General features: G+C 38.7%; 1 protein-coding gene across 1 annotated transcript in view; it reads left to right on the top strand.

The window, feature by feature from the left end:
• LOC105488561 (ventricular zone expressed PH domain containing 1) overlaps positions 1–8085 on the top strand; it is a 274214-nt gene extending 266129 nt beyond the window's left edge. The window contains exon 18 of the transcript XR_011619845.1: positions 6886–8085. The gene's annotated coding sequence lies outside the window, so the exon portion shown is untranslated. The remainder of the gene's footprint in view (positions 1–6885) is intronic.
• Positions 8086–24240: the final 16155 nt, after the last annotated feature.

Raw genomic sequence — 24240 nt, 5'->3', positions numbered from 1 at the left:
TTTTCATAAAGAATGTTTTTTTAAAATATGCATAAGATGTATCCAAAATAAGACCATTTTATTAAATCACATTTTTAGGGTCAGAACTCAAACTAGACACTGGAAATGAGCTCAGCAGGTGAACAGGTAGTTGTTTTCTAAAATAAAGTACTAAGGACTCAGTGATGGAACTTGAAAGAATTATAATAATTTTTTCTTATAAAATCAATTTTTATCTGTAAATTTAAAAAACGATCTCACATTTTCACGTAGACATTTTAATAACTGGAAAATTTAATTCTGAGCTAATCTAAGTAAAATTGACTTCCACTGGTATCAATGTGGTGAAGGGAACTTCCACAAATCCAGTAAATTCAAGAGATGCCGGAGTATCTCTAGTTTAAGATATAGCTGGTCTTCCCCTCTGGTCTTGAAGCAAGCAGTTGCTCTTCTCCCTCCGGAGCTGATCCCTTCCCCTGCACTTTAGATCCCAGTCTTTCTATCCTCCTCAAAAAATTACCAACTCCACTGGTACCATCTTCGTGGTATCTCCTTTCTCTGGCTCCACTGGATCCATTTATCTTACGTGTAAATTGTGTCTCTGTCTTGGAAATAAATACACCTGTGAAAGTAACCCTGAGATCCACCCAGGATGTATCCCTTCCTCTTGTTCCTTTCGCCTGGCATTTCTTGACTGGTTGTCTCCACCAACTCCTTCCTTCAGCACCACCCACTCATGGCTTTACCTCATTTCCTGTAGTGAGGATCCTGCTCACTACCTTTACTTCCACTCAAAACCATAAATTGCGGTTCATCAAATCAATGGCCTATTCTCAAACATCATTTCTCTTGAATTTATAGCATATGACCCTGTTGGCCAGCCCCTCCTCAATAACTAGCTGGTTCGTGTAAAACTTAGATCATTTGAATTTTCACAATGGTTAAGAACACAGATTTTGTTGTCAAGCAGACCTGGCATCATTGTTTAGTAGCTATTTGACCTCAGTGAAAATTCTTAAACTCCTATCAGTCTCAGCTTATTCATCCAAAAAACTGAATAACTCTTCTTCCTAGGGACAGCTGTGAGAATTAGTTAATAAAATGCATGTAAAATTCTTAGTATAGTAAATGCTCAGTAAAAATTACCTCTCCTACTGATTACTCCCCTGTGTTCTTTGCTAACTCCTCTCCATTCTTGTGTCCCTAAATGAGGATTTCTCTCAAAGCCCTACACTTTTCTCTCTACTAGCTCCCCTTTAGACATTTCATCTACTCTTACTGTTTCCAGTATGTTCACTACACTATAATCTTCTAGTTTTGGCTTTGACTTCTCTGCCAAGCGCCAAACAACCCTACTTCACAAACTACCCTTGAGGATATTTCTGCATGAATGAGCTGTCATTCCTCAAATTCAACACACAACAAAAAGATATCATCATCTTCTACCTCCTCCCAACCTCCCTCAGTGGCATCACAGACATGGAATCTAAGAGTCATTCATTAATCATTCTTCCTTCTCACCTCCCTACCCCTCACATATCCAATACCTTGTTTTTACTTTCTAATTTCTCTCATTTCTGATTATGCCTTTTCATTTCAATCACCAACACTCCAGCCTGAACCCTTATCTTCTAGCACCTAGATTATTGAAATAGCCTCTCAACTTGTATGCTTGTATCTCGTTCACCATCAGCAGATTAGTTTTCCTAAAATGTCAATTTAATAGTACTTCTCCCTTGCTCAAAATCCATTTACACCTACTTTTCCCTCCCATTGTCTACAAGATGAATTAAAATGGCTGTCTTTAATTCAAGATCCTCCACACCCAGACAGTAATCAACCTTTCCAATTTTATCTTCCAACCAAAATCTTCCAGGTTAAAAACTAATTTATCTTTGTATTCTCAATATCTATCACAATATCAGTCAATAAATAAAACTGAACTGAGCTATTCTAGCTAATATACTTCCATAATTTAGAGTCATTTGTTAAGTGAATGTTAAATTTATTCTTAATTCAATCCATTTGTCTAATGAATATTTATTGCCAAAGAGCCTGAAACTGTATAAGCAGTATAATTAAACAATATTTACAAATGAATGAATTAGTCAAGATAGGCCAATTTATGCTGAGGTAACAAATAATCCCAAAATCTTAGTGGTGCTACACACAGCTTACTTGTCACTCATACAAAGCTGAGGCAGGGGAGGTTCCATGAAGCTGCCCTTCATGTGGAGTCTTGGTATCCCTACATGCTTCAATCGCATGGACATCTGTATCAAAATATCATTCCCTAATCACCATGTCCAGAGAAAAGAGCATGGAAAATCATATGTCATTCTTAAACCCTTTCACCTGGAAGGAATACAAAACATCTTCACTTACACGTTATTTATCAAAGCAGGTTTGCTTTGTGGCCCCAGGATGACTGAAAGGAAAGTGACCAAACACTTAACCACTTAACAAGCATCCAAATCTCCAGATACTGCTTGCCACAGACTCCAGGATGACTGAAAGCACATTACACAGAAAGGAAGTTGGCAGAACCATGGCGGAGTGGGAAGTAACAGCAGTTAAGGAGCTGCTTGGGGAGGATAATGCACATATCAGCATCTCAGAAGGCAACTCTTCTGAGAGAATCATTGTTCTGGCCAGATCTATTAATGCCATCTGTAAATGGCATTTGCTGTGATCACATTTGCTGTGATCACTAAAAATCTGGGAGAGGACATCAGCCACTCTGCAACCAGTGGGACCACTGATCCTCACGCAGCCTGTGGCCCAACTGGGTTCTGGTGCATTGGCATTCCTGTGAACTCGCTTTTTACAAAATATTTATCCTTTATAACCAGTGTGGCTCTTTCTTTGGTAAAGGCAGGTACAAGAGCAAGGAAATAGGAGACAGCACAAAGCTCAGGACCAGGTGGCAGGGCAGGCTGGAAGAAACGCAGGCAGGCCATCACTATTATGTCACCTAGCATTGATTATGTGGACCAGACTTCATGGCCATGTTGGAAACTCTCTTTGGTCCCTGTGGCAGGCACGATTATCCAGGATCAACCCAAGTTTTTTAGCTCTCTGGTCAACTTTGCTGGTGTCAGGATGGACACAGCTCAGGCAACAAGGCATGCTTTTCCCACACCATCCAGGAGACATCAACCATGTGTCTCAACTCTGACCTGGAGAGACCACCTCTGGGGTTTACCAAGCGGCATCAGATGGAAATGCAAAAGTCTCATTTCTCTATATTGTGTAATGATACCAGATTCCATGACACTTAATTCAGCTCTCCAGACATGAAAATCTCTTGGGCCTAGTTGAGCACCTTTGCATTCAAGTTCCCTTGAACTCACTTTTTCTAAAATATCTAGTTGGGTGCATCAGAAGTCAAGTCATCAGAATTCAATGAGATCTGTCAAATATCTGATATACAACTTAAAATCAGAACTGCTGGCAACGTTAGCTTTGCCTATAGAGGGTACCCAGAACCCTTCTGCTACTTACCACTCATGCTCCATCTGTAGATTTTCTGAACAATTGGCAATTCCATGTTTTTAGTAGTCTATAATTTTGTTTCTACATTACTTTATCATTAAGTTGCAATTTTTGTACATTGTTGTAATGGCTTTCTGTGTTAAGCTGTTAACACTGAGTGCCCTACTTCATTTTATAAGTTTTTTGTTTGTTGTTTGTTTTCTTTCTTACTCATGGGTATACTTTTCTCTGTTTGTCAAGAAAAAGTAATAAGAGACTATTAATAAATTTGGGTTTGGTTATGTAATGTCAAGACATTTTTGAAAAAAACATAAAAGATGTGTTGAAAAATAAATTGAGGGGAAAGACATATATAAGTGATATTTTTTCTAATCTTAAAAATAATACTTGTTCTCAATGCCAACACATAATGTCGTATGGTTGTGTTTTCAAAATGGTTACCAGTGAGAAATAAAATCCACTTTCCTAGTGCCAGGAGATCTGCATCTCCACTATGGTTAGGGGAAGAGTTTTTCTAATGTTTCCAAAAACTTTGTAGAGGCTTCCAGTGGTCTTATTTCTCCTACAAATTCAAATTGTGCAGACAAGCACAAAGCAGAAAACTGAATCCTACCATCCATTCCCAGGAAAGTGACCCCTGTTAATATTTTGGGGGTATACACTTCTTTTGTACTACTCAAATATTATATCTGAATAGGTAGATTGTTTAAAAAGATATAACTATGCCATAATATTCTCCAACTCACTTTTTCATTTCTCCTCAATGTAATGACACCAGATTCCATGACACTTCAGAACCATCTTTCACAGAAACATATTTACATGAAACTCTATACCAGGTGTTCTTCTAGGGGCCAGGGATAAAGATGTGGAAATAAAAATAAAAGCCCCCAGAAAGCTTACCTTTTGAGGAAGAGGAGAGGGAGGACAAAAAATAAAAAGGCAAAGACAAAACAACAGATCATACATTTTAGTTAATAGTATATACTAAGAAAAAAATAGTTAAAGAGATAAGGAGGAGTGAAGAGGAATGATATTTTAGATAGAATAGTGTGTCAGTCAGGGTCCCAGCAGAAAAAGAGCTTCACCCTCAGATGAATCAGAAGAAGAGATTTCATTTGAAGTTCACAGAGGCATAAATGGGAGGCAAAGCAAAAGGGAAAAGGCAGTACTATTCCAAGGGCTGAAGGAGCAAAGACAGAATAGAACAGGAGAGCCCAGCGTCAGCTGGGGCCATGGAGAAGGGTCATCTGGTGTTGCGGGAATGCAGCGACTTCTAGAGATGCAGGCCTGAATCAAAGAAGGAGTGGGGGAGAAATACCTGGCCTTTCTCCGTTCCCCTCTGTGCTGGTGCCAATCATGACAGAATCCAAAAGGAAGCCAAAAGGGCACAGGAGGTGGTGGGGTGAAAAGAGTGAGAAGTCATCAGATTTCAGATAGTTTGAAGATAGAGCCAGTGAGTTTTGCTGATTGATATGGGGCGAGAAGGAAAGAACAATATCAGGATGACACCTAGGTTTTGGCCTAGGTGCTGATCAATAGAGTTACAATTATTGAGATTGGAAACAGTGAGGAAGAAGCAGGTATGGAAGGTAAGAGTTTGGTTTTGGACATGTCTGGTTTGAGATGCTTATTAGACATACAAGTGGAAAGGTGAATTTGGAGCTTAGAGGAGATATAAATTTGGGATTTGTCTGAAAATAGATACCCTTGGGGATGGTTAAGATCACCTAGAAAGGGGTATGATAGACAACCAAAGAGAGTCAAGGACACTGTCCCTATAGCACTCCAGCATTTAAAGGCTCAGGAGATCAGATACAGCCAGCAGAGGAAAAGCAGAAGATACGTCCAGTAAAACTGGGAGAGGATGATGAATGGGAAACTAAGTGGAGAGAGTATTTCAAAAAAAAAGGAGTATTGCCCAAGGGATTTGGCAGCATAGAGGTTCCTAATGACCCTGATGAGAATCATTTCCATGAAGCCGCGAGGGTGACATCCTGATTGGAATGAGAGAGAAAATAAAAGGCGAGGACACGGAACCAGCAAATACAGGCTGTCTGTTTTACTGGTTTGGTGATGAAGAACAGCAATAACTTGGGGAGAACTTGGGAGAGACACCACACATTGTATGCTGATGGGAGTGATCCCTCAAAGAGGTGAAAACTGATGCTGCAGAAAGGAGAGGGCATGATTGCAGAAGCTGGGCTTCAAAGATTCAGTGCTGAGATAGGCTGTCCCATATAGGCCCAGGGACTGAGACCATTTGAAAGATAACAACAGAGGAGACCATCTAGACGCATAGCCAGATGGAGTTGGAGGTAGAAGATAAGGAAAACCTCTCCTGATGGCCTCTATTTTCTCAGTAAACTAAGGAGCAAGGTCATCAGCTAAGAGTGAGATCAGAGGAGAAGGTGTTGGAGGTCTGAGGGTAGAGGAGAATACATGAAATGCTCCCTCTTGGTGAAAGGAAAAGATAACTGATACAGTCTGGATGTGTGTTCCCGTCCAAATCTCATATTGAAAGGTAATCCCCAATGTTGGAGATGGGGCCTGGTGGCAGGTGATTGGAGCATGGGGACAGATTTCTCATGAATGATTTAGCACCATTCCTCTTGTTACTGTTGTCCCTGCCACAGTGAGTGAGTTCTCGTGAGATCTGGTTATTTAAAAGTGTGCGGCACCTCCCCACTCACTCTTTTGCTCCTGCTTTCGCCTTGTAAGTTGCTTGCTCCCACTTTGCCTCCCACCATAATAAGTAAAAGCTCCCTGAGGCCTCCCCAGAAGCAGATGCCACTATGCTTTTTGTACAGCCTGCAGAACCATAAGCCAATTAAGCTTCTTTTCATATAAATTACTCAGTCTCCAGTGTTTCTTTTAACAATGCGAAAACAGCCCAACACAGTAACCTACCGTAAAAGTGGGGTAGGAATGCCTGCCTCTGTTGCAATAAATCTTAAGTAGACCAGCCAGTAGAGTGGATTTTCTCTACCTGTTTTCTCCCTCCACATTCAGCTGCTCAGGTGCAGGTATAGAGAAGCCAAAGAATTGGGTTGTCCCAAGGTTCTGGGTTTTTCTTTATAATGGCTGTATGTAGACTATTTTTTCATGCAAAATGATTTGCTATTCTTAATTTGACAGTCCAGTAATGGCTCATATATCCATCATAGTGAAGAAAATAAGTGATATCTTTTAAGTGATATTAAACATAACTGAATCTAGGACTTACATTTTTTATTTGAAAGCTCTGGGCAGTTTATTCTGAAAGAGCATTTGGAGTATGTCAGGATGATGATGCCATTTGTAATGTCATTTGATCTTTAGGATTTATACTAAGAAGTAAATTTTGAAATCAAGCCTGTGAAGCAGCATATTAGTGACTTACACAACGAACATTTATGTATTCCCACATAGGTCTGCAAGCCACCTGGACTCAGGAGGCCCAGGCTGAACTTGAGACTTTCAGCTGGATTCAGGTGTGCTCCTCGGGTCTCCTTTCTAGATGCAGGCTGAAGTGGCTGCACCTTCCTATAGCATGTTTTTCTCATGGTGATGAAGGAGAGGTGGTTGCAGGACGTGCAATGCCCGTGAAGACCTTGACTCAGAACAAACACACTGTCACCTCCACCCACATCCCATTGGCCAAAGGAGGTAACACGGCTAGGCCCACATTAGTAGGATGCAAAATACAATCTTCCCACAGTAGAAAGCACTTCAAATTCCCATGGCCAAGGACAAGAACATATCATTTTATTATAGGATAAAGTGAAAAACTCGGGACAATAATCTTGGTTACTGCAGGGAAAATAAGACTTCTTAACATTATTGAGAACCATAGACTTTATAGTCAGATGGTTTGGGTTTCCTGTGTATGAGAATTTGATATTATACATGATGCAATCTAAAACCTCAGAAACTCTCTAGACTTCTGGGTTCAGAATGATTAGTCAGTGATCTGAATCTCTATCCATTCCTTTTTTAATCTCCTAAACTGCTGTTGAATTGTTTTCAAATGGGCCCAAAAGTTGTATTTCTGAATCTGAATTTAACACAAGCTAGCCCTCTGAAAGGCAGTCCTTTCTTCCCTCCTAACCAAGTTCAGTGCTTGGAAAAATTACCTATTTAAGATCCTTAAGCTCCATAAATTTAAAAGAACACTGTTTCCTCAAGCAAGCTTTTCTAGTTCAAATAATTTCAGAATGGAGTCTGTTAGGAAATGGTCCAGAGGTTGGGTGGGGGATGGAAGGAAGACAGGGACTTACAAGGGATATTGCAAATGACTACCTTAAAATACCAACATAAAGCAATGGGTTCCCAAAGTCCTTCACACTGTTATCAGACACAAAGATTTGAACAAAAATAAATGAAACATAGAAATCAAAAGGTTTTCTTTGAAGTCTCAGGGTTATTTGCTTCTGAAAGCAAATGTGTTGTTCTCGCCTCTTAGCAAAACACTTTTCCTATTGATTCATCACTTTATTGCTTTTCTGTCTTCTCAGAACTTGAATGGGGATCCAATCCAGTGGTCAGTAATCTTTCTTCTTGACTGTTTCCAGAGACCTTGCCCTTTCCATCTTTGCTCACAGTTTCTTCAGTTTGTTTCTTTTGACTCTGTTATTTGATGCTCTTTACTATTATTGAATCCTTGAAGCTATATGCAGATTTTGTTTAATGTTTTTAACAAATACACACATTCATTTAGAGAAAAAGTGAAATGCATTTTTAAGGTCATGCTGAATCAGTAAATGTATTGTTGGGTATTGTGGTCATCTCTTCTTTCAGTGGAAAATTTTAGCTTCCTGGATTCTGTGAATTTTGCAGAAGTACTTGATTGTGATAACATCTTCAAACCCTTTCTTTACGTTACTAAGTCTGAGTTTGAAGGCCTGAGAACCCAGTCGGCTGCTAATGCAAATCAGAGTTCAAAGGCTGGGAAGCCTGGAGTTCTGCTGTTGAAGGGCAGGAGAAGAAGGGTGTCCCAGCTCCAGTAGAGAGGCTGAATTCACCTTTCCTCTGCCTTTTGTTCTATCTGAGCCCCCAGATGATTGTCTCGTGCCCACCCACATTGACGGCAAATCTTTCCCACTCAGTGTACCACTCACACATTGCTAAGTGCAAAACATCCCACTTCTTTTTTTTCTTTTGTCTATAAATTTGTGAGGCAATTCCAGAATCACGGCTTGTCAAGGCCCTGCAATGCTTCCACATTATGGTTAGTAAGAATTCTAAGCTGAAATCATGGAACAAGGCAAAGTCAAGCCAGTCAGAGACAGAAAAACTATCTATTATTCTATATTATTATTTAAGAAAATTACTTGGCACCTTACGTTTTAAAAGAAAAAGAAAGGGATGGGATTGTGGACATTTTTAAGTTTTTAACTTTAGGTTATTTACCTTGATTTAACCTGACTCCTTACTACATTTTACATAAGAAAGTAAATAATCGACTAGATAGACTGATTATTTTAAATCCAGCTTACTATTCAGATATTAAAAAGCTCAGACAAGTCACTGGATTGTCTAACCTTGTTGATTAATTTGACATGCTTGCCATATTAAGAATTTGCATGAACGAAATTGTCATTTAGCTCCCATGAGCCAACCAGCTTCTAAGTGTTAGGAAAACATTTAATTCAATGAACATTTATTAAGTGTCTTTCACCTTCCTGGAAAAGATTGTTACTTCTCTATTATCTCCTTCAGGGCATAACTTCTTGAAGGTAGATATATTATATTGAATTAATTTCCAGTATAATATCCTAGGATGGTTTTATTAACTCAGTGTTTATTCAATTAATAATAATTAAATGCACTTTTTCAGACTCAATCACTGATCACTTGGTAGTAATTACCTCGATAGAACCACAAAATGGAGTCAGAAATCACAGTGTGACTTCATCTGGATTAAATTAATAGGGTTTACGGTGCATTTCAATGGATAATGACAAGGACAAATGCCTTTGGGGCAAAATTGCATGACATGATTAAAGGGAGCAATGCTGACTTTTATTTTAAAATATAATAGCTTTACAATCTAGTCTCTTCACCAATAATTGTTAATTCCCAATATTTTCTAATCCTTCTGGGCATATTAAAAAAGGGGAGATTGTATATTAAAATATAATTCCCTTCTGGCCCCAAATAAGAATATAAATAAGGAATCTGAGTCTAATTATCTAGCATTACATTAGACCCTTAAGAAAAAAATAAATGTAAAGTTCAAAAATGTGCATAATGTTTTAGTCTTTTAAGAGACCTAGAGGCCTCATTTATCATTAGTATAGAAAACAAATACAAAATATACATTGCTATTTCTTCCAACTTTCATAGTTTAAAATAGATCTTATCTTCTCTTCCTTTTCTTCCTTCCCCTTTTCTCTTTCCTTCCCTTCCAAATAATGCAGTCCTAAAACCATGAATTGGGGCAGAGTAAGGGAAGCATTTGTCCCCAAAGGAGAGAGCCACCATGGTCCAGAGCAGGGTGTCATAGAGCAGACACTCTCTAAGATGGCTGCCCCACAGGGGTTTTAAAGCCTGAGCTGAGTAAGAAGAGTGTCCACCAAAAAGGGGCAATCTGCTGTGGGCTGCCAGAACTCAAAGAGGGTGAGGAAAACATCCAGGCATGGGAGCTTCCCAGAGTGTTGAAGCTGATGGTGTAATTCTCAGTCTGAGTATGAAGGCCTGAGAACCCAGTCTACCGCTACTGCAAATCAGAGTTCAAAGACTGGGAAGCCTGGACTTCTGCCATTTAAGGGCAGAAGAAGGGTGTCCCAGCTCCAGTAGAGAGGCTGAATTCACCTTTCCTCTGCCTTTTGTTCAATCTTAGCCCCCAGATGATTGTCTGGTGCCCACCCACATTGATGGCAAATCTTTCCCACTCAGTCTACCACTCACACAAACACACCGAGAAATGATGCTTTACCAGCTATCTAGGTATCCCTTAATCTAGTCAAGTTCACACCCAACATTAACCATCACACCTACCAAAGATGCATCACCTGAGTGTAATCATGAAGAAACATCAGACAACCCCAATTTGAATGACATTTTACAAAATAGCCTTTGAAAAGTGTCAAGGTTGTGAAAGTCAAAGAAAAACTGAGGACTTCTTCCAGACTGAAGGAAACTAAAATGACAACTAAATGTGATGTGTGATTTTGACCTGGAACCTTCTGTTATAAAGCATATAATTGGGATGGTCAGCAAAACTTAAATGGGGTCCGAGGATTAAAGTTAGCAAAGGGCCAGGTGCAGTGGCTCACAGCTGTAGTCCCACTGCTTTTTTATGGTGGGAGGATTGCTTAAAGCCAAGAGTTCAAGACAAGCCTAGGCAACATAACCAGACCCCATATCTCCAAAAAAAAAAAAATTTAGGTGGGCGTGGTGGTGTGAACCTATAGTCCCAGCTACTCAGGAGGCTGAGGCAGGAGGACTGCTTGAGCCCAGGAGTTTGAGGCTGTAGCAAACTATGATCATGGTATTGCACTTCAGCCCAGTTGACAGAGACCCCATCTCTTTAAAAAAAAAAAAAAAGTATCGGTGTTAATTTTCTGATTTTGATGGTTATATTGTGATTATGTAGGAGAATATGCTTGTAGGGAAATACATACTAAAATGCTTACAGGTATTAAGACATGAGGTCAACAACTTACTCTAAAATTGTCAGAAGAGCAAAAAACTTTTTGTTCTCCTCTGTACTTGCAACTTTTCTAAAAGTTTGATACTGTTACAAATATTAAAATGTATTAAAAATAAAATAAGTCTCAATATTCAATTTGGATTTTTCCCATTTTTTATTTTTGTACTCTCAGTATCATACAAAATGTACCTGGAACTCCTCAAGAGTAAAGGCTGCATCTCAACCACCTTTGCATCCCCCAAGTTCCTGGAACACACAGGCACTCAATAGCGTTCCTTGCACTGAGAATGAACACATCCCTATCAGTCCCCTTATTTATATTTCCAACTGTGGTTACTTTTACCTGTCAATTTAAATGATGCTTCTGGGAAATAAATTAAAACGACAATGCCTCTGAGCGATATTTCTCACTCTTCTCTATTGCCTCAACTCATGTCTCTGGGCCCATCCCATTCGCCACATAAAATTAAATGATAGAAACACATATCCTAAACAATAAAAGTCTTGATTTTGCATACAACTTAGTCATTATGTAGTGGTTGTTTAGCTGTTACTTATAGACCATTTTTTTTCTACCCTCTCCGTCTTCTTATGCACATGGTTCTTTATTTTTCTAAATTCAACTTCCGTATAATCTTTTTTACGTATGTTATACATTAGAGCCCTTAACCTAACTGTTGCAGGCCACATCCTTAAATTTTTCCTTGGCATCCAGATGAACATTTTGAGCCATGATGTAGAAAGCTTCCTGGGGCCAATCAGCCACCCACTATGGCCAGCACAGCCGTCCCTAGTGCTGTGGAAAGAGTTTGACAGTTTTATTATATTTTGCCATTAAAGTTTTATAAAAAGTAATAGAAAATGAGAAAATGGAATGGTTGATGCTAGCAAAAAATATATGTTTCATAAAACTAACATTACTGAGAGAAAAATGGAAATCAGTGGACATGCCAAACGCTGTAGATCTTCATCCTTACTCAGAAACTCATTGGGCTTAAGCCAGGTGGCAGCATGTTCTATTGCAGGGGGAAAATAATCAAAGTTAAAGAACATATATGACACGTTAGAAATACATCTTCAAATAACACGTTTGATATTCAATTTTCATACATGCTTTCAGGAAGACCACACACACACACACACACACACTCACACTCACATACACAAGTAGTGTACTGTCTACAGGGTTCATAAGAGAAAAAGTCCCCTCCTCTCCTTAAAAAAAGTCCCCTCCTCTCCTAAAAATCCAGGGTTGTCATTTTCAGCAGCCATGGCCTAGGGTGGTTGTACTGCTGAGAGCAACCATAGAAGTGGTCAAGACAAGCACCCTCACCTCAGCAGTGGTGGTGGAATCATAGACCTCTCCACCACTCCCATAAATCTCATATATGAATGTCCAGGAGAAAGGACCATCTCTTTTATCTTTTTTTTATTTTTTATTTTTTGGCTATGGTCATGGTTCAAACCAAGATTGTCATAGATTTGTATGCAAATTTTTCACTTGGGTTCCAAATTCAAACTCAAATCTAAAGACTGTGTCTTACGTTGTTCTATTTTAACTAGTTATTTTAACACAAAATATCTAGAAAGCAGGTCAATATATCTACAAAGCAGGTCAATTTAACATGGAAGAGAAGATAGAGGAGGAAGAGGAGGAAAAAGAGGAGAAAGATGAGGAAGAGGAATAAGACAATAACGAGGAAAAGAAAAAAATGAAGAAAGAGAAAAGGAAAGTGGAAATGGAATGGAAGCAGCATGAAATGCTGATAGAAAGATAACAAGGAAGAGAAGGCTACCACTTGCTTGGAGGAGCCCAGATTTGACTTTATGACCTCTACATCTGGTCACCACTTTGGAGTGTCCTTTCTAATTTCCCTCTCTTTTTCCCCTTTCCTTCTATATTAAAAGGTCAAGAGCACCTGGTCAGAGCCCTGGGATCTTGTTCAGTTTCCAAGTCACTAGTGTTAGTTAACAAGGACAGTATCATTCACATTTGTATAGTGCATCCCACTTTCTGAAGCACCATCACTTGGGGAACATTATTTCATTGTGGAAACTGAGATCTAATATTGTTTAATAGAAACCAAAAAAAATGAAAACAAAACAAAAAACATGGTGGTGGGAGTGTATGTGTGAATGTCAGACTTTCTCTCAAGTCTCTGGTCTTAAACTCAAAGTTTTGGGTTTTGTGTTTTGCTCCCCATTCCACAGTATCTTAGGATAGTTCTGTGTGTTCAAGCAGATAGGAAATCAATAGTTTTACTTAATCATAAGTAGAGAAACTATAAAGCTAGTTTCTATGGCTGTGGAACTATGTAGTAACTCTCATAAAATTAAGAAATTAAGCCACCGCACACACCATACACATAAAGACATATACTACATAACATGCCAAAGTTATTTCTAACTGATGAGATTTTAGGTCATTTGTGTGTTCTTGTGTTTTCCAAATCTCCTAAAATGAACATGTATCACTTTTACAAATAAATGGTTTTTGTTAAAAAGTCTAAGGCAAACATGTAAAATTCTTACAGGAAACATGTAAGAATTTTTTTTAAAACATTCTCAAATTCTGCCCTCTTTTCTTCATACACATAGTGGAAATTATAGGAGTGATATTCAAATAACATCAAATGACAGCAAAATTAATAATAATAATAACTCACTGAAATTAAGAAAAGTTTTGTTTACTTCCAGGATAAAAAATACATATATATACACAATTATTCCGATTATACATTAGCTATTGATTAGCTGCCAAAGTATTGTTACCTAATTTAATCTAGAAAAACAATAATATTTTGCTATCTTCCCTCCTCAAAGATTCCTGAGCCTTGGTAAACAATAAGCAGCTCCACAGATGAAAAATAGCTATTTCTGAGAGAGTCAATATCAGCCAGCCTCAGGGTGCACAGGATCATAGAGCAAACCAATAAAATTCATTCCTGTATTTACTCAGGGGATATTGCTGAGGGCCTAGTTATTTTGCAGCACCCTGTTTATGAAAAATTCATCACTGGTCTTCTTAGCGTTAGGAATAATTTTGCTCCTTCTTAGTTTGGGGCCATATCGCTTTCTATATTAGCTACTGGAAAGTTTAGGGCAGACTTTGTAGCCAACATGAGCAAATAGACCCATTCTTACAGCACACATTTAATGTATAATGTAACTCCTAGCTTCATCTGCATCTTCCTACCCTCCTTTAGGGTTCTGGTACTCTCATCCACTTGTTTTCCATTTTACTTATCTCTTTGTACCATGTTTATTTTGGTAAATAATCTTCAATCCTTTCTGGGATAAGAAGAGCCACGTATAGATAAATGCATATTTATACACACACACACACATACATATTCTAATTGCAAATATGTGGATTATTGATCTTTGGCTGTGTCAGTTACTATGTTTTTCACACTGTGCTTACCTACCACAGGTAACACTCAACATATAATCTTAATATACTACCCCAAATGCATGTCCTTTATCATCTTTCTAGCTCTTAGCGCTTAATATGCCATAAACAATTAGTGGCCAAGTCATTTATATCCAAAGTAACTGCTTCAGGATTTGAATTCAACCATATGATCCCTTTGGCCTCACTGTACTGATTCACACCTCTTAGTATGTTAGCAGAATTTGCCAGATTGCCCTCAAGAGGAAACAGTAATATTTCCTCCCTCAAGGTACTCTCTAACTATAAAAGCACTAATGGTTTGTCTGCAGAGTTGAAGGTGGGGAAAGAGAAAGAAGGAAGAGGAGGCAAGGAGGGAGAGAGAATAACTGTGATATAATTCTAACTATCTGACCCTACAAAGACATGTAACTACTTCCAGTTTCTGAAAAAGAAAATCAGATGCAAGTAAGGTAATGATAAAAGTTACACAGCATGTTTGCCATATTAGTGAGGCAATGAATGCTGACATGGAACTGACAGCAGGCAGACCACATTTTCTCAAAATATTCCAAATAGAAATAAACAAAGTACGCATGTGCCTTTGATCCCAGCACTTTGGGAGGCCAAGGCAAAAGGATCACTTGAACCCAGGCCAAGGCAAAAGGATCACTTGAACCCAGGCAGCATAGCAAGACCCTGTCACTACAAAATACAAAAATTAGCTGAGTACGGTGCATGCCTGTAGTTTCAGCTAATCAAGAGGCTGAGGAGGGAAGATTGCTTGAGTGTGGAAGGTAGAGGCTGCAGTGAGCCATGATCATGCCACTGCACTCTAGCCTGGGATACAGAGTGAGACCCTCTCTGTCTCAAAACAAAGCAAAAAAAAAACAAAACAAAAGTATGCATGTGTATATGTGTGTGTATGAAATAAAGTAGGGCTAGGGGAAACAAGGACCACAAAGAGAGTCCAAATTTGGTGTAATGCAAAGCCTTCCTTTTAATTATCAACAAAATAAGGAAGATTCATAGCTTGATATTCATTAAAAAACGTTTTCTAAGGAAAATACAGTTTTGATTTTTTAAACTGTGGTGGATTCCTCCTTTATGGAGCTGACACTCAGTAGATTTACTTTTGACCAGTCATCACTTGCAACAAGTATGTTTCAAAATGATTCAGCTCACAGAGAATATAAAATTTTGATCCAAATCAGCTCCTTGAGATGTGGCTTAGGAAAGATTCCAAGGAAAACTGCTGATATTGCAGGTAATGGCATCTGCTTATACTTTCAAAGCCTCGTAAGCTGTTTTTTGGTGGAGTTTGTTCCTAAAATCAGAACTCCAGGACAGGTAGTACAGAATAAAATTTCAGAACATGGCAGAAAGATTCCTGAGCTTTCACAAACTTTGAACTAAGCTATATTTCCTAGAATCATAAACAACAAGTGACAGAGAGAAATTGGAATCCTAGAATTCCCATTCAGACATTCAAAGAAATTGTTAAAATATTCCAGGAAACTGTCTAAAGATATTTTATACAAAAATTTCACAATGTGTTCCACTAAGCACAGAATGAAATAAGTGTACAATTCCTCTACCAATTAGAACCCACTGGCTATGTTCATAAAGAAGGTGATGGGGTCATTAAGTCACATGGCCTAGGCAGACAGTTCAAATGACCTCCACCCTCTCCATGTGGAAGAGGTTGGAGGTTTAGCCAACATTGACTGCCCTGTTATTTGTGTGCCTGGCCCCATTCAAGGTTCAAGGGATACAAGATCAGTAAAGCTCTGTCCAGAAGGCCCTTATAGTCCAGAGAAAAAGAGAGAAGTTAACCAACAATTAAAATACAGCAAGAGGCAATATAGTGGCTAAGAGTATCGACTTAGAAGTCAGTTACCTGAGTTCAAAAACTATTTCTGGTTTATGGCTTATATTGGCTATGTGACATTGAGAAAGTTATTCAGCTTCTGTACCTCAGTGTTTCATAAACACACACACAAATGCATACATATATATGCACACATATATACATACATATATACATACATATATGTATACAGGAATACATACACGCAGATGTATTTACACACACCAACACACATATATACGCATATACACACAAATGAGTACCTCCCTCATATAGTTGTTGTGAGAATTAAAATATGTTAATCACTTAGAAGATTGCCTTGCTTTTAGTAAGCATTTTATGTTTGCTAAATAACAAAATAATAAATAAAATATATACAAAATCCATAAGAGAGAGCCATGCGTGGCTGTGAGCATTACAAAGAGGCATCTCTACCAGCCAGAAGACATCAGGAGTGACCTCTCAGAGGATGTACTGCTAGAATAGAATCTGTTTTAGACTTGGTAAGAACAAGCTTAAATTAAGTCAACTTAACTGAGTAAGTGAGAGAAGTGTGCTCCTTAAACTCTTCCCACAGTGTTTTCAAAATGGCAAATGAAACCAAACTAAAAATGGGTCGAGTTCCACCCAATTTATAGGAAAAAAAAAATTATTGTAGTTCTTGATTCAAAATTCAAAAGGATTCTACATTCTATTTCCTAATATATTTATTTTTGTTTCAAAATAAAAATAATGGCTTTTATTTCTCCCTAGTGAGTAGAATTGATACCGAGGCAGACGCGCCCTGCCTCTTCCGGGGGTAGGCATGTTCTGATTTAGGCACCAAAGGGGCAGAGGGATTAGAAAATGCAAAGGTGGCCGGGGGCGGTAGCTCATGCCTATAATCCCAGCACTTTGGGAGGCCAAGGTGGGCAGATCACAAGTTCAGGAGTTTGAGACCAGCCTAACCAATATGGTGAAACCCCGTCTCTACTAAAAATAGAAAAATCAGTTGGGCAAGGTGGCACACGCCTGTAATCCTAGCTACTCAGGAGGCCGAGGGAGGAGAATTACTTGAACCTCCCAGGTGGAGGTTACAGTGAGCTGAGATTACGCCACTGCACTCCAGGCTGGGTGACAGAACGAGACTCTATCTCAGAAAAAAAAAAAAAAAAGGAAGAAAGAAAGAAAAAAGAAAAAGAAAATGGTATGGGATTATCAGAAAGGGTGACACATTCAGTCTCAAGATTGGGTGTTAAGCCACCTGAAGTGCAGGTGGCAAGGCAATGAGTGTCAGGACCACCAGGCTACACCAGAAGGTGACTCCATGGCAGGCATCCCACAGAAAGCTCAGGAAATGAGCTTTAGAATAGAACAAAGGGCCTACTAGAGATAACTCAGAATGACCCCAAAAATGTGTATTGATAGATAGATACTTCAATCCCCAGGTCTTAACATTAAGAGCTCAGCTAAAATCAGAAGAAAAACGTCATTTTGACCATGGGATTTCACCTGAGAGCTGACTGAAATGCCCCCAAGATGTGATTCCACAGGATGGTGTTTCTAGGTCATTGTTCTTGCAGACCCAGAAATATGGTTTTATCAAATACTCTGAGTATGGAACAACCTCTCTGATTTTGGCTTGCACTAACCAAACTCACAGAAATATATCAACATATAGTAGAAGGCTAATTCATCAACTCTTTTGTAAGAGAAAAACTTTTATTGAACTGGAATACTAAGCAATTTAATAATTATTGATTGAATTATCTACCACACACTGAACTAAATATTTTACAAATGCTATCATATTTCATTCTCAAAATAATTCTGTAAGACCGACATCAAAGAAACTGTCAATTCTCATCAATATTTCTGTGCAACTCTACCTTTTCCTGCCTCCTTCTAGGCCACCAGAACATGGATGAGGCGATATGGGTCACTTCTGAGCAGAGGTGGTCAAGTGTGTGGTAGGCCTTCCCTATGTTCTCTCTTTCCCAAACATGCAGCTGAAAAATAAAGAAGTCAGAAATGAAGGGTGACCAAGCACGGTGGCTCACACCTGTAATCCCAGCACTTTGGGAAGCCAAGGTGGGAGGATCACTTGAGCACAGAAATTTGAGACTAGCTTGGGCAACATAGAGACACTCTCTCTATAAAAAAAAATAATAAATAATAGTAAATAAAATTTAATTAGCTGGGCATGGTGGCATGAACCTCTAGTCTCAGCTACTCAGGAACCTGAGGTGGGAGGATCACATGAGCCTAGGAGGTTAAGGGTACAGTGAGCTGTGATTGTGCCACTGCACTCTAGCCTGGGCAACAGAGCAAGACTTTCTCTCAAAAAAGAAGAAAGAAATCAAAAGCTAACAGACTGGAAGAGCAGGGAAGTGACAGAGGGAAGGACATCACAATGAGATTAAAGCTGCTCGCTTTTCTAAATACATATTCTTGAGGACCAGGTCTAGCCCAGACACAGTTCCAGGTAAAGCCCCTAAGTGAGCAATGGGAGACAACAGGCTGGAGTCGGCTGCCACAGGGCACACAGAGAAATGCCAAGGCAGAATGAAAAGAAACCATTTTGAAGGACTTGATAAAAGCAGGAGGTGGAAGGTTGTGACCAAAGGGAAAAAAATCAAAGGTGAATATTTCCAGGGCTAGCAGAAATAGAGAAGTAAAGTCTTTGAAATAGTCAGGGAATGACATTTTTTGAAAGGATCTGGATAGGTCATTAAAATATTAGGCCCTTGAAACCAAGTGGAAGCCTTACACTTATGAAACACAAATTCATGTTTTAATATATAACATACACAAATAGATACATCTGATTTACTTGGAATCCTGCCTTATTCTTACTAGTGATTTTCTGCATCCTACCTGTGTGTCACCCAGACTGGTTTATTTTAAACCCTCTAGGATATAGATTTGATACAAAACTTTAATTCAATACCTTTGTCCTTGTTAATAAGAGTAAATCACATAAAAACTGCCAAATCCTTGTAACAAACTTAATGAGTTTACTTTTTTATTGTGAGATATGCAATCATAAAAACATGAACCTGCTATTGCCTTCAACCAAGCATTTCTTTATTTTATCAAAGAAAATATAGGTGATGTTTCGCAGACTTAATAGAGTCATTCTTTTAAAACCAGAATATTTAGTATGTCCTATTTTTCAAATTTACTACTTTTTTCTTTCATTAAACGTCTCTCCCAATACTCCTGAGGTGGAGGTGGTAGAAAGGAACTGTGTTACTAACTCAGTTAACACATATGCTATTGAGCTAGGCACAGTGGCACATGCATGTAGTCCCAGCTACTCAGGAGGCTGAGATGGGAAGATCACTTTAAGCCCAGGATTCCAGTTCAGCCAGAGCAATATGTTGAGACCCTGTCTTTAAAAAAAAAAAAAAAAGAAATGGCTGGGTGGGTTGGCTCATGCCTGTAATCCCAGCACTTTGGAAGGCCAAGGTGGGAGGATCACTTGAGGTCAGGAGTTCGAGACCAGTCTGGCTAACGTGATGAAACCCCATCTCTACTAAAAATACAAAAATCAGCTGGGTGTGGTGGTGCACACCTGTAGTCCCAGTTACTTAGGAGGCTGAGACAAGAGAATCACCGGAACTGGGGAAGCAGAGGCTGCAGTGAGCCAAGATCACACCACTGCACTCCAGCCTGGGCAACAGAGTGAGACTCCATCTCAAAAATTTAAAAAAAAAAAAAAAAAGTGGTCCAGTGAAAACTTCTTGGCTTAAGTCAGGATATACCCAGAAGACTGTTTTAATAGCATGACCACCTGAAAGTTAACTGATGAATTTCCACTAAATCAAGTGGGACTTTCTCTGAACTTTTGTACCTAACTTATTTAAAAATCTAAAATAAAGACAAAAGGCATTCATACCCAGAGATGAAGCAAAGAAGACTGTACTAGAAAGGACCCTCTACCTCCAAATAAATAAAAAGGCTCTTGCTCAGCCTCTTTTGACTTTGAAATTCCATTTACTGAGGATAAAGCTTATCTTTCTTTCTTTTTTATAAAATAAAAAAAACTGCTTAAACTGTAAATATCTCTGGAAAAGGCAGTAGCCTGTTTGAAATTCACAAATTTGGTTCTACAACATTCATAAGATCAGGTTTAAAGAGATATAAGAATTTGGGGTTGTTAGGAAGGGAAATGTGACCCACAAATGAAATAAAGTGAAGACTTGCTAAAATCACATTTCCAGACTTATTTTGGCTAATGTCATTAGAAACATCTCTCCCTGATTTTTATAATTCTTCCAACTACCAGCCTCATCTAGCACTAAACAATGCTAGCTGCATTGCCCCATTGCTTTTATCTCATGGAAATCCACTATTTCCACTTACATGAAAACAAAATTATAATAGCAGTGCTATTTCTTTAAAAATGCCCAAGATGGCTGGGCACAATTGCTAATGCCTGTAATCCCAGCACTTTGGGAGGCTGAGCAGGGTGGATCACCTGAGGTCAGGAGTTTGAAACCAGCCTGACCAACATGGTGAAACCCCGCATCTACTAAAAATACAAAAATCAGCTGGGCATGGTGGCAGGCACCTGTAATCCCAGCTACTTGGGAGGCTGAGTCAGAAGAATCCCCAGAACCCAGGAGGTGGAGGTAGCAGTGAGGCAAGATCATGCCATTGCACTCCAGCCTGTGTGATGGAGAAGACTCCATCTCGGGGGAAAAAAATGCCCAAGATACTTACGCCAAAATTGTTTGGAAAATGTGAAATATTATCATGGTAGGTGTGCCATGATGTGATTTATTGGAAGGTCGAGGTCCCCAAGATAGGTGCACTGTTTGATGCTCCTTTCTTCTGTACTTACAAGATTGCTCTCCTTTGACCTCAGGCCCAGCTCTTGAGAACCAATATGTCTTACCTCCAAGGTGATTAATCATATTGATTGCACCTCAAATGTGATGTCACTTCTGGTCTGCCTACAGTGATGGAAAGACACAACTATATATCAGAAGAGAGAAGAGGACTAAACTGTACCTGTATCATATTGTTCAGAATGATAATTTATCCTTTTTGATTTGATTTTTAATGATTTTGTGGTGTTGGGTGTTGACTAATGTATGCCACTAGATGTGTGTGATCTGAGTACTGGCATGTTAATTTTACTTTCTGAGTCTGATATAACCACAGTGGCACTGGAGACTGAATCCACCCCATCTTCCTTCTGTGCCCTCCTCTTTTCATGTTCTTTCACAATGCATATCTCTAGTCCTTGCTTACCAAGGATTACATTATGATTAATGAGATCACTGACAGTCAGAAAATAAGTGAACAAACTTGAGAACTAAAGCTTATTCTAGAGCATTCTGTTTCCATTTTAAACAAGAGAATTAATGAAAACAGAATTAATGAAAGAAAATAAGGCAAAAGTCAAAAATATTAAAATAAACAAAGCGGGAATGAACACATTTTCTAATGGCTAGGTACCCTTCAACTAAGCATCAAATAAATAATTTGCTACTAAAATGATGCACACTGCTGGGCACGGTGGCTCACGCCTGTAATCCCAGCACTATGGGAGGCCAAGGCAGGCAGATCACCTGAGGTCGGTGGTTCAAGATGAGCCAGATCAACATGGAGAAACCCCGTATCTACTAAAAATACAAAATTAGCTGGGTGTAGGGGCATATGCCTGTAATCCCAGCTGCTCAGGAGGCTTAGGCAGGAGAATCTCTTGAACCCAGAGGGTGGAGGTTGTGGTGAGCAGAGTTTACACCATTGCACTCCAGCTGGGCAACAAGAGCGAAACTTGGTCTCAAAAAAAGTAAGATTAAAAATAAAAATAAAAATAAATAAAATGATGCACACAAACCAAAAAAAAAAAAAAACAACATTAATTCTAATCTTATCACTTCCTAGTTTTTTGGTTTTTTTTTTTTTGAGACGGAGTCTTGCTGTGTCACCCAGGCTGGAGTGCAGTGGCACGATCTCAGCTCTCTGCAACCTCCACTCCCAGGTTCAAGTGATTCTTCTGCCTCAGCCTCCCAAGTAGCTGGGACTACAGGCACACACGTCACCATACCTGGCTAATTTTTGTATTTTTAGTAGAGACGGAGTTTCACCATATTGGCCCAGCTGGTCTCAAACTGCTGATCTCGTGATCTGCCCACCTCGGCCTCCCAAAGTGCTGGGATTACAGGCATGAGCCACCGCGCCCGACTACTTACCACTTCCTGGTTTTGAAGCTAATTCTCCATTAAGAGAACAAAGTCAATTCTATAAATGATTCAACACAAATTTACTTTACCTCTAATGAATAATTCAAACTTTAATATTTGAATTATCTAAATAATTAGCCCAAATGTTTGTAATATTTTGTACTTCTAACACATTCTTAGGCGTGGCTTTGCTTTTCTATCCTTTTAGTAAAAATAAAATAATGTACTTGATGTGTCAAAATATCTTTTACTTTGTCCAAAAGAAATCAATATAGCATCAAGAAATTCCTTTAACTACATCTACAAGTTGTGCCTGAGATTATGAGTATTGAAGTGTTTTATACTATTCTCAAATATCATTGAGCTTATCTCCAGGTAGCCTTTGACTATGAAAGATGCCCTTGGTATAAATAATCCAGTCAGTTTTTGTAAATACTGTTTTCAAGCCTTAAAGTGGACCATAAAATTCAAGGAATACTAGCAATATATTTTAGAAATTCTGAAACTGTTTCCCTACTTTTCTACCCAGAATTTAAAAAAAAAATCCTTTTTACTTTTTTTCCAGAAAATTATAAACTTATTTACTTCTTTTCATCTCCTCTTAGTTATATAGAATTTTCCCATTGTCTTATACTGAAATTTAATCCTTCAGAATTCCCAGTTTTCCCACATGGTTAAATGGAATGTTCAACATTTTTGTGTATTATGCCTCACTAGACACACAATCAACCGAACTAGACACTTATGATGACTTAAAGTTCTCTCATTTTAAGTAAACAAACACTAAACTTTTTAAAAATCTAAACTTCTAATTATTCACTAAGAGTTTTACCTTGAAAATAGACCATCAAAAAAAAAAAATTATAAGGGCCAGATGCCGTGGCTCAAGTTTATCATCCCAGTACTTTGGGAGGCTGAGGTGGGAGCATCTATTGAATCCAGGAGTTCAAGACTGCAGCAAACTATGATTGCACCACTGCACTCCATCCTGGGCAACAGAGTGAGATCCTGTCTCAAGAAAAAAAAAAAAAAATATATATATATATATATATATATATATATGAGATATCAATGTCCTCTACATCATACAAAAGCCAATGTTGTTACAAAAGGCAGTGAAATCCAAGTCTGAAGAAGCCCAAATAACTTAGCATACAGGTGAAATCATTCAGCTCATTATAACTAAAATTTGACATTTTATTTAATTAAACAAATAGTTTGAAGAAATAAATGTAAAGTAGTTAAAAGAGATAGAGCATGACTCATAAATACACGAGCCAAGTGCTGTTTGGGGTGTTTGCTAATCCTACTCTAGGCTAATTAACTGAAAACATACCTGGCAAATCCCAGGAGGCTTAAAGATGATTAAAGAACTCAAAGAAGGAAAGCCTCCAGCAACTTGTGCAAAAGAATAAAGAAACTGGAGCTATTCCACCTGAGAAAGCTGGAAGCCGATTTCATAGTAAACTTCCTTTTAAAATGACTGTTATGCAGGTGAGGAACAGACAGCTCTCCAATGGGACAAAACAGGACAAGACGCCATATATTTCAACATAAGAGCATAGACACAAGACAGACTCTACAATAAGGGGAATCTGTTCAGCTCTCGCCTGGGTGACCGCTATATGAGAAGTGTGTGACCCCAAGGTGCCCGGGCCCCGAAGCCAGTCCTAGCATACTGAAGCCTCAG

Source organism: Macaca nemestrina, chromosome 2 (assembly GCF_043159975.1).
Source record: "Macaca nemestrina isolate mMacNem1 chromosome 2, mMacNem.hap1, whole genome shotgun sequence".
Lineage (NCBI taxonomy): Eukaryota > Metazoa > Chordata > Mammalia > Primates > Cercopithecidae > Macaca > Macaca nemestrina.
Note: the sequence above shows the minus strand (reverse complement) of the source record. Positions and strands in the feature narration are given on the sequence as shown.